This window comes from Pseudorca crassidens, chromosome 15, assembly GCF_039906515.1.
Source record: "Pseudorca crassidens isolate mPseCra1 chromosome 15, mPseCra1.hap1, whole genome shotgun sequence".
NCBI classification, from domain to species: domain Eukaryota; kingdom Metazoa; phylum Chordata; class Mammalia; order Artiodactyla; family Delphinidae; genus Pseudorca; species Pseudorca crassidens.
In genome coordinates, this window is record NC_090310.1 from 27,962,870 (window position 1) to 27,978,835 (window position 15,966).

The window sequence follows — 15,966 nt, forward strand, 5'->3', positions numbered from 1 at the left end:
AGTCAGAAGCTAGTCTATGGGAAATTCTTTTAAAGCATACAACTCATATATGAAACAAACTCATTAGAGCTTTTCCCAAATTTAGTGATAATCCTAAAAATTTACATGTCATTACTAATAATGAGTTGTGGAACTGAAAGTAACTTTTCTAAACCATCAAGAGCCGTATTAATTTTTCATCAACCATGCTAGAAAAAAAGTTCGAATTATTTATTTTCTCTATAGAAAGTATTTTTATCAAGTTATTGTCATATGAAGACAGAGTATGCAGCCTGAGCATATAGGATAAAAATATTACAGAGGTGTTCGCTTTGGCAGCACATATACTAAAATTGGAAGGATACAGAGAGGATTAGCATGGCCGCTGCGCAAGGATGACACGCAAATTCGTGACGCATTCCATATTTTTTAGTGGGAAGCAGCCGCATAGCACAGGGAGATCAGCTCGGTGCTTTATGACCACCTAGAGGGGTGGGATAGGGAGGGTGGGAGGGAGATGCAAGAGGGAGGGGATATGGGGATATATGTATATGTATAGCTGATTCACTTTGTTATAAAGCAGAAACTAATACACCATTGTAAAGCAATTCTACTCCAATAAAGATGTTAAAAATATATATATTACAGAGGAGATTTATTAATCGTTAATAAAAACTATTATTTTTTAAATTTTGTGATGTGCACATTTGTCAGCTTTTAAAATTTGGAATCTGCTGCAGCTTCTTTTTATTCTAAATAAATATTTATTTTCACACCTGATTTTCATATTTTAAATTTTGTATTCTTTGACTTAAAGAGTGTATATAACATAATGTAACTTTCAGATCCCACAAAATGTTAAAATGTCTAAGCAGTAGAGATATTTATTTCTCATTTAATAAAACATCTAGAGATGATAGAGGTTTCAGAGAAAGTAGATTCAGCACCTAAACACTGTCAGGGCTCTGTATGGCTTTTCTGTGATTTTCTTGGTTTTCCCCTCATTACTGTAAGAGGCTGCTATAGCGCCAACAATCATAGGATCAGTAACATCTAAAATTATGAAGAAAGGAAGATGGGCTCACTCTTTTCTCAAGTCTCTCTCTTGTTGTTAGGGAGGGAAATCTTTCCCCAGTATTCTGCAGTAGATTTCCCTTTGTATCCCATGATCCAGAAATGGTCATATGGCCTAATCTAAAGCAGTCATTGACAAATGGGAATAGGATTATTATGATCAATTAGAAGTCAAAATTCATCCCCTGGGACAAGACACCTTGCCCTGAATGCCTGAATGAAACAGTACCCTACTGTCAACAAAGACGGAATGACTGTTGGTTAGGCAGCCACCAATGTTCACAATAGCATCATTGTCCCCTTTTTGTCCCCTTACATAAACAAGTTAAGGCTTAGTGATATAAAGTGTTGTGTCCAGAGTCACACACCTAGAAAGTGGTGAGGACCTTCACCTCTATATAAAACCTATATGTGTTTGACTCTGGGACTCAGCTCATGTTCTATGCTATGTCATATAGCCTTCCCAACCCACGAGGCCACTGGTGTACACTACAAAGTTGTAGAACTTTAGGGAGCACGGTTAGGTGCTGAGGAAGGAGTATAGGGCAGCAGAATGCTTGCCAGAAAATCTCACAGGGTCAGAGAGGAAGAGGGGGCTCTGGGTCTTTGTACAGAGAGCAAATTTCAATACAATAGGGACCGTTACAGGTACCCAAGATGCATTTCATTGTTTTTGAGTGAATAAGGGAATTTCAGGTAGGGGGGGATGACATAAATAAAATAATAGTAGAAAGTTAATGGATTGAGGGTAAAGAAAGACTGGGCTTGAATCAAATATCTACCATTTACAAGATGTGCTTCTCTGTTGAGTTTCTTCTTCTTATAATACCTTGTGTTTTCAGAGGGGGATATCTAGCTCCAGCTTGATGGGGTAAAAGAAAAATCAGAGGAACCACCAGCTTTACGCCCCTTCCTCTACAGGGGAGGAAACTGAGACCCAGAGAGGTAAAGAGACTTGCCCCCAAATCCCAGCCAATTGGTACCAAAGCCCTCATCTACAAATCCGGGTTACTTATTTCTCAATCTGTCTTTTAGACCCTGAACTGGGAAGGCATCATTCTATGCTCAATTCCTTATACAATCTACTCAGATGATTTAATTTTAATCATATGCTTCTTTCCTTGTGGAAGCATGTGTACGATGACACTTAGCTGCACCATCTAATACTATGATTAAGTGCTACTTTTGAATTACTGTCTCCATTTCCAACAAGGTGTTTGAGAAGTGTCAAACCCAACAGAGATCAGGAATAATATTCCACATAGGATTAGTATGATTACTAGCAGGGGTGCATTCCACAAGATACCTTTCATTTCTGGTCCTGCAGAGTCACTTATGCATCCATTCATTCATTCCACAAGATATACCACACACAAAATATGCTGCTGCAAACTCAATGTATAAATGTAATCAGAAAGAAAAAATTATTTTAAAAAAATAGGTCCTGACAGATGGCTTCACAGGCGAATTCTATCAAACATTTAGAGAAGAACTGACACCTATCCTTCTCAAACTCTTCCAAAATATAACAGAGGGAGGAACATTCCCAAACTCATTCTACAAGGCCACCATCACCCTGATACCAAAACCAGACAAAGATGTCACAAAGAAAGAAAACTACAGGCCAATATCACTGATGAACATAGATGCAAAAATCCTCAACAAAATACTAGCAAACAGAATCCAATAGCACATTAAAGGGCTCATACACCATGATCAAGAAGGGTTTATCCCAGGAATGCAAGGATTCTTCAATATACGCAAATCAATGTGATACACCATATTAAAAAATTGAAGGAGAAAAACCATATGATCATCTCAATAGATGCAGGAAAAGCTTTTGACAAAATTCAACACCCATTTATGATAAAAACCCTCCAGAAAGTAGCCATAGAGGGAACTTACCTCAACATAATAAAGGCCATAGATGACAAACCCACAGCCAACATCATTCTCAATGGTGAAAAACTGAAAGCATTTCCTCTAAGACCAGGAACAAGACAAGGATGTCCACTCTCGCCACTATTATTCAACATACTTTTGGAAGTTTTAGCCACAGCAGTCAGAGAAAAAAAAGAAATAAAAGGAATCCAAATCGGAAAAGAAGAAGTAAAACTGTCACTGTTTGCAGATGACATGATACCATACATAGAGAATCCTAAAGATGCTACCAGAAAACTACTAGAGCTAATCAATGAATTTGGTAAAGTAGCAGGATACAAAATTAATGCACAGAAATCTCTTGCATTCCTATGCACTAATGATGAAAAATCTGAAAGGGAAATTAAGGAAACACTCCCATTTACTACTGCAACAAAAAGAATAAAATAGCTAGGAATAAACCTACCTAAGGAGACAAAAGACCTGTATACAGAACACTATAAGATACTGATGAAAGAAATTAAAGATGATACAAACAGATGGAGAGATATACCATGTTCTTGGATTGGAAGAATCAACATTGTGAAAATGACTATGCTACCCAAAGCAGTTGACAGATTCAATGCAATCCCTATCAAACTACCAATGGCATTCTTCACAGAACTAGAACAAAAAATTTCACAGTTTGTATGGAAACACAAAAGACCCCGAATAGCCAAAGCAATCTTGAGAAAGAAAAACAGAGCTGGAGGAATCAGGCTCCCAGACTTCAGACTATACTACAAAGCTACAGTAATCAAGGCAGTATGGTACAGGCACAAAAACAGAAATATAGATCAATGGAACAGGATAGAAAGCCCAGAGATAAACCCATGCACCTAAGGTCAACTAATCCATGACAAAGGAGGCAAGGATATACAATGGAGAAAAGACACCCTCTTCAATAAGTGGTGCTGTGAAAACTGGACAGCTACATGTAAAAGAATTAAATTAGAACACTCCCTAACACCATACACAAAAATAAATTCAAAATGGATTAAAGACCTAAATGTAAGGCCAGACACTATAAAACTCTTAGAGGAAAACATAGGCAGAACACTCTATGACATAAATCACAGCAATATCCTTTTGACCCAACTCCTAGAGAAATGGAAATAAAAACAAAAACAAATGGGACCGAATGAAACTTAAAAGCTAAAAGCTTTTACACAGCAAAGGAAAACATAAACAAGACAAAAAGACAACCCTCAGAATGGGAGAAAATATTTGCAAATGAAGCAACTGACAAAGGAATCTCCAAAATTTACAAGCAGCTCATGCAGCTCAATATCAAAAAAAGAAACAACCCAATCAAAAAATGGGCAGAAGACCTAAATAGCCATCTCTCCAAAGAAGACACACAGATTGCCAACAAACACATGAAAGGATGCTCATTTAGAGAAATGCAAATCAAAACTACAATGAGATATCATCTCACACCGGTCAGAATGGCCATCATCAAAAAATCTACAAGCAATAAATGCTGGAGAGGATGTGGAGAAAAGGGAACACTCTTGCACTGTTGGTGGGAATGTAAATTGATACAGCCACTATTGAGAACAGTATGGAGGTTCCTTAAAATACTACAAATAGAAATACCATACGACCCAGCAATCCCACTACTGGGCATATACCCTGAGAAAACCATCATTCAAAAAGAGTCATGTACCAAAATGTTCATTGCAGCTCTGTTTTCAATAGCCAGGACATGGGAGCAACCTAAGTGTCCATCAACAGATGAATGGATAAAGAAGATGTGGCACATATATACAATGGAATATTACTCAGCCATAAAAAGAAACGAAATTGAGTTATTTGTAGTGAGGTGGATGGACCTAGAGACTGTCATACAGAGTGAAGTCAGAAAGAGAAAAACAAATACTGTATGCTAACACATATATATGGAATCTAAGAGAAAAAAAAAAAGGTCATGAAGCACCTAGGGGTAAGACAGGAATAAAGACACAGACCTACTAGAGAATGGACTTGAGAATATGGGGAAGGGGAAGGGGAAGCTGTGACAAAGTGAGAGAGTGGCATGGACATATATACGCCACCAAACGTAAAATAGATAGCTAGTGGGAAGTTGCCGCATAGCACAGGGAGATCAGCTCGGTGGTTTGTGACCACCTAGAGGGGTGGGATAGGGAAGGTGGGAGGGAGGGAGACGCAAGAGGGAAGAGATATGGGAACATATGTATATGTATTAACTGATTCACTTTGTTATAAAGCAGAAACTAACCATTGTAAAGCAATTATACTCCAATAAAGATGTTAAAAAATAAAAAAAATAAAATACACACAAAATGTCACCTATTTTATAAGGATTTAAAAAAAAAAGAATCAATGGAGTGGTACATGATTTATAAGAAATAGAACCCATACCCTATATTGCTGCTTGTTGAATAGCCACCCTGTTTAGGCAACGGAAACCCTGAAAGAAGAGTCAAGTCAAGTCTGTCTGAGACAAACGAGGTTCTGCCGTGAGCCCTTGGGGTCGGTTTGGTTTGTGCTGCTAATAAAAGGAGAGCCATCCATTTGGAAAATCCAGGCACCGCAGAGTTTGAGTTTCTATGAGATGTTAGCATCTCAGGGCTCAATATAAAATCCTGTGTTATAAAGGCTTCTGCTTTGTTACACTTTCCCCTCTCTTGATCATGGAAGACAAAGTGTGAGTCATGCGATTTAGGATGTGTCAGGGTCACATTTCAGGGCTATGTTCCAAAGAGAAAGGAATATTTTTTTCTGAATATAATAAAAAAGTTCTAGCACTGCTGTTACTATCTATGTGACCTTGAACCTGTCACCTCAACTTCCCACACCTGGTTTCTTCCTCCCTAAAGCAGTCTTCCTGAGGCCCACGGTGTTTATGAGAATGGGTCCAGTTTTGTGCAGTAAGTAAGCGTTTCTGAGCACCTAACAGTCAGTAACTCATTTGACAAATGTGTTGATTCCTTCTCTGTATGTTCCAAGCACTGTGTCAAGCTCCAGAGATTTAACAATAGAACAAAACAGAATCATCCCAACTTCTAAGAGTTCATGGTCTACCAGGAAAGACAGGATTAAAGTATAACAGATGTGAATTTAAAACCAAAAGGTGAGTATTGGGCTTCCCTGGTGGCGGAGTGGTTGAGAGTCCACCTGCCAATTCAGGGGACACGGGTTTGTGCCCCAGTCCGGGAAGATCCCACATGCCGCGGAGCGGCTGGGCCCGTGAGCCATGGCCGCTGAGCCTGCGCGTCCGGAGCCTGTGCTCCGCAATGGGAGAGGCCACAACAGTGAGAGGCCCGCGTACCACAAAAAAAAAAAAGGGAACCTTCATAACATCATTGGAAAACAGAAAGAGAGGGACATTACTGGACCAGAAACAATGAGAAATCCCTATGAAGAAGTAGATAGGATCTGATCAAAGGAAGGAAAATTAATGGGAGGCTTGGGAACAGGACTGGCTGCAGAATTTGCAGGGCCAGTGCAAAGTGAAAATGCTGGGCCCAGGAAAATGATTCAGAATTTCAAGATGGCGACACCAGAGAATTAAAACACACCCGGAGGCCTTCTAAGTGCACAGACCATCAAGAAGAAGAAAGATTCCTTTCTCTTTCCTGGCAAGGAAATTCCTTTCTCTTTCCTCAGCCAATGAAAAGCCATGGACACTGCACAGGTCACATGCCTATGAAGTCGGACTGCTGGGGGCAGTGGATACCATGAGCATGAGGGGGTTGGGAGCAACAATTATGGGGATTGGTTTGGAATCAGGGTTAGAACCAGGGCAGTTGATTAGTTTAGGGCCTGTCTTCTCCCAGGCCTGAAACCCTCTACTTGTTCCCGTCAATGGGCAGAATTGGTTCTTCCAGGCTGGGGTGCTGTCTTCATTGGCCAGGACTGCTGTGACAACCACAAACTGGGTAGCTTAGACAACAGAAATGTATTGTCTCCCAGCTCTGGAAGGCAGAAGTCAGAAATCATGATGCAGCAGGGTTGGTTCCTTCTGAAGGCTGTGAGGGAAGCCTGTCGCATGCCTCTTCTCTAGCTTCTAGAGGTTTGGTGGCAATTGTTGGTGTTCCTTGGCTTGTGTACGTGCATCACTCCAATCTCTGCTTTCAGCTTCATGTGATATACTGCCCGTGTGCATGCCTCTGTGTCCAAATTTCCACTTTTTGTAACACCACTCATACTGGATTAGGGAACCGTCCTACTCCAGTATGACCTTATCTTAACTAATTATATCTGCAACGACCCTATTTCTAAATAAGGTCATATTCTACTCAATATTTTGTAATACCTATAAACGAATCTGAAAGAGAATATATATTCTTTGCTGTACATATGAAACTAACACAACACTGTAGATCAACTATACTTCATTAAAAAAAAAGGGGGGGGCACATTCTAAAGCACTGGGGGTTAGGAATCCAACATATGAATTTGACCAGGGACACAATTCAACCCATAACAGGTAAATAATGAGTGCTTGAGCCACAGGGGCAGGGTCATGCCCTGGTACAGACTCCTTCACTCCTAGGAGACTAATAGGCAGGAAAACCACAACACTACACACCTCACCTGGCTGCACGACGCTCCTCTCCACCGCAATCACAGGCAGCAGATGGCCGTGAACAGACAGCAGCAAACAAGGGTCATCAAACACTGGGGGCAAACCAAATGTCAGGGAATTAGGATAGCTGCTCATAAAGAATATCATTTGATTAGACTGCATCCCCTATCCAAAACAGATGGACTTTTCATAATCTCCTGACATGTTACCTTAATTACCCAACAGGTGCCGTCATCTCTTATGCTACCTTACCCGCTGCAGTCAGGTTACAGAGTTTGGAAACGTTATGACTTGGCTTTTTGGGTTATCTAAGATCAGAGGTTGTCAGCTTTGGCTACACACTAGAGTCACCTGGGGGGCTTTGAAAATACTGATGCCTGGGTCCCACGATTTAACCGGTCTGGGGAGTACAACCTGGGCACTGAGATTTTTTTCTTTTGAAAGCTCTCAGGTGATTACATTGCGCAGGGAAGGTTGAGAAGCACTGGCTTGGAACTCTCCCAGAACCCAGCCATCTCATTAAATGTAATGATGCATATCGATTGCAGATGGCATGGCATGGGTTTGTTGGGGGTTGTTTTTTGTTTGTTGCTTCCAAATGCAATGCATCAGTATCTCTGTTCTTTAACTCTGCAATGCCATGTACTTTATTTTCTTTTCTTCAGCCTAACTTCTTTCAGTTGCTAAGAAGCCAAATCTTTGCTGTATGGAGTTTGACTTTTGCTTACAAAAGTGGCACCTCAGCTGGAAAGTGAGGCTGCGGCAGTACAGTGAATTGTACTAAAATGAAATTGAACAGATAATAGGTTTGCATTTAGTGCAATGTATGATTAGGAGCAATAATATGGGCCACAGCGTCTTTTCTTCCAAGGATGCAGGTTGGTCTCGCTTACTCTATTTAGCAGAAAACATTGGTCTATGGCCTCAGTGAATCTCCCTCCCTCTCCCTCTCATATTCTCTTCCTTTTACTCTCTCTCTCTCTCTCACTAACTCTCTCTCCATTCTCTCTTTTATTCTCATCCTCTTTCTCCTCTCTTACGTTCCTTTGCATGTTTTCTCTCTCTTCCCCTTTCTCTCCTCAAAATTCTTGCTTTCACAGATTTCACAGGTTAGGGTAGAGGAAGTATAGATTCAATAGCCAAAATTCTATGAGAATCATGACATTCTCTGTGCAAACCCTACAATCTTCTGGGACATCTCCTATTGCTTCTTGTAAAAGATGTGAGGAGAAACTGCACAGCCAAGAGAACTAAGCTAGGTCTCTAGCTTCTGTTTCCCTCAACCCATGAAGTCTTTCTCTCCCAAAGTCTCCTCTCTCCAATCTGCTATGTCACCATGTTTGCTGGTCCCAGAAACTACCTGGGGAAGTTGGCTATACAAATGTGGGAAATAATAATAATGATTGACTATAACATGCTTATTACATGCCGGGTACCCTTCTAAGCATGTTTGACAGATAAAGAGACAGATGCCCAGAGACAGGAGGTGATTTCAAGCCCAGGTTGTCTGCTCCAGGGTCCTTATATTATGAGCATTTCAGAAGGAGGCAGTGGGAGAGGAAGAAAGATCACAGACAGAGAAGGACAGAAAGAAAGAAAAAAGCAGAAAGACAAAAAGACAGAGAGACACAGAGGGATGAAGAGAGACAGCCACCAAGATGCAAAGAAGCAGAGACAGAATGGGGCCCTAAAAACCACAACAATAATAACCACAGAGCCGAGAGAGAGACCTGTTTCATATTGGCTCTAAACTGGGTAAAACAACTCCATGTCTGTGGCCAATTTAGCTGAGAGACTCCAACTGTATGAAGTGTAAGTTTGGTTCAGGTATGGTTTGAAGAAAATTCTGATGCCACGGTTCACTGGTTTTAGAAAATGTGTGTTTGTTTCTGGCTCGCCTGGTATCTTTTGGAAAGGGAGAGAAAAAAATCCCCTTCAGTTCTAGGTTCAGTCCAGAAAAAAACAAATAAAAAGTAAAACAGTATTTAAGTTCTGTTTAATTCAGCCTTCAGGAAACCAAGGCAAAAAATTCTGATTTTTTTTCAAGTCTCATCATTTGCATTTGCCAGTTGAGGTCTTCAAACACCTGGTTAAATCAAGTGCCTAACCCAGTACTGTCCTTAGAAGTTAAGTGGGGATAACAACAAGGCAGGGTGGAGCCGTATTTCCTGCATTTGAACTTCCAAGAGCACCCATCCTAGGGAAGTGGGTCAGCCTTTGGAGGTGGATGGAGCTCAGCAGCGATTATAGTTGGTGGAGATACTGCATTGCGATTTCGGGCCAATCCCATCATCCCCACCTAATCAATTTTGTTTCTTTGTTTTCTCAATGTGGTGGGTGTGATCTCGGAGGGGGAGCAGTAAGCGGTGGCACGAAGCGAGATCTTAATTCCCTGCTTAGGAATTGAACCTGCGTAGCCTGGGTGAAAACCAGGAATCCTAGCCACCAGGCCAGGAAGGGCTAGAGGCCAGAAGCTATTCTTCCCTGGCTCCTGCCCCCAGTGAAAAATTCATTTCTCATGGAGGCAAAAACTGTAAAAACAGGTACAAAGTTTATTATTAGAGACACAGCACAACAACTAGTGGGAGAGCACACAGAGAAACTGTTTAGTTAAGATAGAAGCAAGGCAGAGATGCACACCCAGAGAGAAAGGGTGTGGGCATCCTCCCTACCGCGGGAGCGCAGTAAAGAGGCGGTCCGTTCATTTATGTAGGGCAGTTCTTCCAGGTCTCTGTTTACCTTTGGCCAATTATCTGGTTTCTTTTTCCACACCTGACCTGCCCTAGGACCTTCCCCAACATGCACGTGCAACTTTTCTCCAAGATGGATTCCAGGCCAGAGGCCTATGGGGCGGCCTTAGCATCACATATTATGGGGTGGTGCCCCCTCCTTTTTGACCCCCAAGGAGCCTTTCTGCACATGTGCAATGTCTCCCCTGCCCCAAGGATGGGAAATGCATGACTCTTGATCCTTTACTCAAACAGGGCTTTGTCCCTCTCTGTTCCTGCCATGACTGTTATCTTAGGGCATCCTCAAGAGACAATGCCTGGCTATTTACCCTGTTTCTGTGGTTACTTACATCTCGGAGGGCAAACAGGAAGCTGATTGTAAATGCCTAACCCGGAGCCCATCTATTTCCTGTCTCAGGAAATGCAAACAGGAGGCAAGTTGTATACGTCTGGCCTGAAGCCCATCTTTTTCTCACCCCAAGAAATGTAAACAGGAGGCCGGTTATAAATGCCTAGTCTGGAGCCCATCTATCTCCTGCCTTAGGTGTTAGGATGCTAGAGACCTCAGACTTGTCTTTTGTGGTACTTTGGTGGAACTCTGGATCAATGGGAGGAGTCTTGGGATGCTGTCATCTGCTCATTCCGTGCTGTGGTCATTCAACTGTAAGATGGAGACCTAATTTTATTCAGTAAAAAGTATGTGTTCTTCAGTAGGTGAATGGATAAGTGAACTGTGGTACAGCCAGGCAATGGAATATTATTCAGTGTTTTAAAAAAATGAGCTATCAAGCCATGAAAAGACATGAAGGAAACTTAAATGCATATGACTAAGTGAAAGAAGCCAATCTGAAAAGCCTACATACTATATGACATTCTTTAAATTTTGATGTGAACCTAAAACTACTTTAAAAAAATTGATTTAAAAATTTTTAAAAGGTCTATGTATGAAAGACTTGATAATCTCATTTCTCAGGATGCTGTTAGACACTGAAATTCCCTTTCCTCCTCGTCTTGTCCATCTCTCGTGGTATTGGGTCCTGTTTTTTTTGTGTGTGTGTGGTACGCGGGCCTCTCACTGTCGTGGCCTCTCCCGTTGCGGAGCACAGGCTCCGGACGTGCAGGCTCAGCGGCCATGGCTCACGGGCCCAACAGCTCCATGGCATGTGGGATCCTCCCGGACCGGGGCACGAACCCGTGTCCCCTGCATCAGCAGGCGGACTCTCAACCACTGCGCTACCAGGGAAGCCCGGGTCCTATTTTTTATTCATATGAGGTTTCACTTCAATCTAAATTCATCCATGATAAAACACCTAGTATGTGCAAAGTTTCTCTATTTTACAAAGGAGACTTTAGTCTCAGAAAGGCTATCAGTATTTCTGAAGGACAAAGAATTAGTACATGATAGAGCCAGGACTTTCCAAATTCTGAGCTCTCCCACTGCCTCTCCATCCTGAAAGTCTACTAGAGGTTTGGCAATCATTCCCATGCAGGTTTCTGTAGGTTCCTATTTAACTCCGGGATTGAAAATTCCTCAGTCTCCTGTTCCATACTGTAGTTAACAAAGACTATCCCAGAACTGCTAAGTGGGAGCCACCAGGACAGGAATTGCTTCCCAGGGCATAGAGCTCCCCAGGGTAGAATGGGTTGCCTCAGGTAGCACTGGCCTCCCCCTCACCACAGATATTCAAGCATACAACAGAAAGACCAAGGATCCTGAAACTGGGATTCACACATGGGGCATCTAAAATTGTCCGATTTTGAGTGTAGAGATATGTATACCTTTCTTCTTGGAGGAGATTTTCACCAGGTTTTCAAAATTTAGTTTTTGACCCAATTGTTGACAACTGTTGAGACCAAAGGTGGAGGAGAGGGTGGAATGAAGTTATATCCCAAACTTGACCATCTGAGAGTCTCCTACTGAGTCATTTTCATGAGTGACTATGGCTCCTCAAGGATAATACCAATCCAGGCATCAGCTGAGAAGTTTGGGTCTCCTCCTCTACTCCATAATAGAACTCAGGGCTTTCCTAGGGTCAGGGTGAACTTGAACTGTAAATATGCATAAGGGATCTTGTTAAGGTGATGGAAATGGTCGAAATGTGTATGTGTGTATTCGACTCTACTAAAAAAGACTATATTAAAAAGCACTAAAAACTAATGTGTAGACATAGAGGACAGACTTGTGGTTGCCAAGGGGGAGGGAGGGTCAGGGGAAGGATGGATTGGGAGTTTGGGGTTAGCAGATGCAAACTATTATATATAGAAATGGATAAACAACAGGGTCCTATTGCATAGCACAGGGAACTATATTCAATATCCTTTGATAAAACATAATGGAAAAGAATATTAAAAAAGTATGTATATGTATAACTGAATCACTTTGCTGTACAGCAGAAATTAACACACTGTAAATCAACTATACTTCAAAACAACAACAATAAAAAAATAATGTGTATTAGTTTCCTAGAGCTTCTGTAACCAAGTACCACAAAGTGGGTGGTTTAAAACAACAGAAAGTCATACTAAACTAATTATACCTATAACAATCCTATTTTCAAATAAGGTCACATTTTGAGGTACTGGGGTCAGGACTTCAGCATATCTTGTTTGGTGGACACAGTTCAATACACAACAAAGTGAATAACAGTGCTGCTTGCAAATGTGTGTCCATTTACAACGTAGATACATTTTATAATATGTAAGTTACGGCTTGTAAAAAAATGAACAGAAACGTCAATTAACAGAGTTGGGAGACCAGAAGGGGGAGCTCTCACGCCTCGTGATGATAGCACAGCCCATTGGGAAGAAGACGACTCTTCTTTCCTGGAGAGGACTCAGCCAATGAAAAGCCACAGACTCTTAGTTTACTATTAGCAGCCGCCCCCCCCCCCCTCCAACTTCCCTTCCCTCTCTCCTCCTCTTGTCGTTTGGGGACTTGCAGTGACTCACCATGGTTGCAGACCCTGAATTACAATTCTCTGCTGAGCCCAAATAAACCCATCTTTCATGGAGAAATATCAGCAGTCTGTTTGTTTCAGGTTAACATTTTCAATCGAGTAATTTTTAGAATGGCAAGGAGATTTTTCAAACCATTGCTGGGATCCTGAAGTTTATGTAGACTGCACTGAATCTTAACACATCATCTGAAAGTTTCAAAGCCATATTTAGTTAACCAGCTATTCCATTTCTCATGTATAGTTCAGAGACATACTCACATGAATTTAGCTGGCACAAAGTTAGGAACAATCTAAATCTCCATCAGTAGGTAAATGGTAAATAAATTTAAGTATAGCCAACCATGAAATACTATGCAACAAGTACAAAGAATGAGATAATTTGATACTAGTGACATGGAAAGAAATGAGATATATTGTCATGGCCAGAAAAAAAAAAGAAGTAAATAGTAGACTGACACAGAGAGCATGATACCATTTATATAAAACACAAAAATCAACATCAAAGAAAATTATGCTCCATGTTTTCTGAGGATACATGCATATTAAAATTAATATTGAGCATTTACTAGATACCAGGCACTGTTCTAACAGACTCTTATTAATTTCTCAGAACAATTTAACTACTATTATTGTAGCCCATTTAATGAAGAAGAGGTTAAGACACAAAGAGGTTAAGTTACTTCTCCAAAGCTACTGAGTGGTGGGATTTGAATTTGAATCCAGGTTTGTCTGAATTCACCGGGCTCTTTCTGCTCCTGCTGTTTTATGTATTCTAGAAGAATATACGTAAAAGTAATTAATGGTCACCTCCAGGAGTGAAGTAGAGGGGAATCCACGACTCCAGTCAGTAGTCAATGGGATTTTAATTTTTTTACAGTTGTAGGAAATAATATACAGAGATCTGTGTATCACTTACTGTTTCCCTTAATGATAATATCTTGCAAAACTGTAGTAAAATATCACAATCAGGATATTGACGTTGGTATAATCCATTGAGCTTGTTCATATTTACCTATTTTTACTCATTTGTGTGTATTTGGCTCTATGCACTTTTAAGACTATTTTTTTTGTGCAATCTTAGGTTCACAGCAAAATTGAGAGAAAGGTGCAGATTTTCCCATATTGCCTCTGCCCCCACACATACACAGCCTCCCCCATTATCAGCTTCCTCCACCAGATGGTTCATTTGTTACAACTGATGAATCTATGTCAACACATTGTTATCACCCAAGGTCCCTAGTTTACATTAGGGTTCATCTTGGTGCTGTACATTCTTTGGGTTTGGACAAATATGTAATGACTCATATCCACTATTTGAGTATCATACAAAGTATTTTCACTTTCCTAAAAATTCTGTGCTCTGCATATTCATCTCCCCTGTCCCCACCATATATACCTGGTAACCATTGGTCTTTATATTATTTTCATAGTTTTGCCTTTTTCAGAATTCCATATAATAGTTTTCTTCTAGTAGTTTTAGATATATTGTTTAAATCTTTAATCTATTTTGAGTTGATTTTTACTGATGGTCTGAGATAAGGGTCCAATTTCATTCTTCTGCATGTGGATATCCAGTTTTCCCAACACCATTTATTGAAGAAACTATACTTTCCCCATTGTTTGTTCTTGGAAACTTTGTCAAAGATCAATTGACTGTAAATGTGTGGATTATTTCTGGGCTGTATATTCTGTTTCATTGGTCTATGTGTCTGTTTTTAAGCCAGTACCATATCATTTTGATTACTATAGCTTTGTTGTACATTTTGAAATAATGTCATGTGATGCCTCAGCTTTGTTCTTCTTTCTCAAGATTGCTTTGGATATTCAGGGTCTTAGGTGGTTCCGTACGAATTTTAGAATCGTTTTTATTATCTGTGGAAAATGCCATTGGAAATTTGCTAATATTTGCATTGAAACTGTAGATAGCATGGGGTGATAGCTTGGACATTTAAAAATATTTTTCCAATCTACAAACACAGGATATCCTTCCCTTTATTTATGTCTTCTTCAGTTTCTGTCATCAATGTTTTATGTTTTCCAGTATCAGGTCTTTCACCTCCTTGGTTAAATGTATTCCAGTTCTTTTTGATGCCATTGTAAATGGGATTATTTTCTTAATTTCTTTTTCATATAGTTTACTGTTAGCATATAGAAATATAACTGATTTTCTGTATGTTGAATTTGTATCCTGCAAATTTACTGAATTCTTTTATTAGCTCTAACAGGTTTTGGGGTGGCACCTTTAGGATTTTCTATATATAAAATCATGTCATCTGCAAACAGAGGATTTCACTTCTTCCTTTCCTACTTGGGTGCCATTTACTTCTTTCTCTTGCCTAATTACTCTGGCTAGGACTTCCAATACTATGTTAAATAGAAGTGTTGGGCTTCCCTGGTGGTGCAGTGGTTGAGAGTCCGCCTGCCGATGCAGGGGACACGGGTTCATGCCCTGGTCTGGGAAGATCCCACATGCCGCGGAGCGGCTGGGCCCGTGAGCCATGGCCGCTGAGCCTGCGTGTCTGGAGCCTGTGCTCCGCAGCGGGAGAGGCCACAACAGTGAGAGGCCTGCGTATCACACACACAAAAAATAATAAATAAATAAATAGAAGTGTTGAGAGTGGTTTCTTTGCCTTGTTTCTGATCTTAGAGGAAAAGACTTCAGCTTTCGCCATTAAAGTATGATGTTAGCTGTGGGTCTGTCATATATGGCCTTTATTATGTTGATGTACGTTCCTTCTATACCTAATCTGTT

General features: G+C 40.6%; 1 non-coding gene across 1 annotated transcript; it reads left to right on the forward strand.

The window, feature by feature from the left end:
- The first annotated feature begins 302 nt into the window (after positions 1–302).
- On the forward strand, positions 303–409 carry LOC137208271 (U6 spliceosomal RNA). The gene has a single exon (XR_010935585.1). It is a non-coding gene; the product is annotated as a U6 spliceosomal RNA (small nuclear RNA).
- The last annotated feature ends 15,557 nt before the right edge of the window (positions 410–15,966 follow it).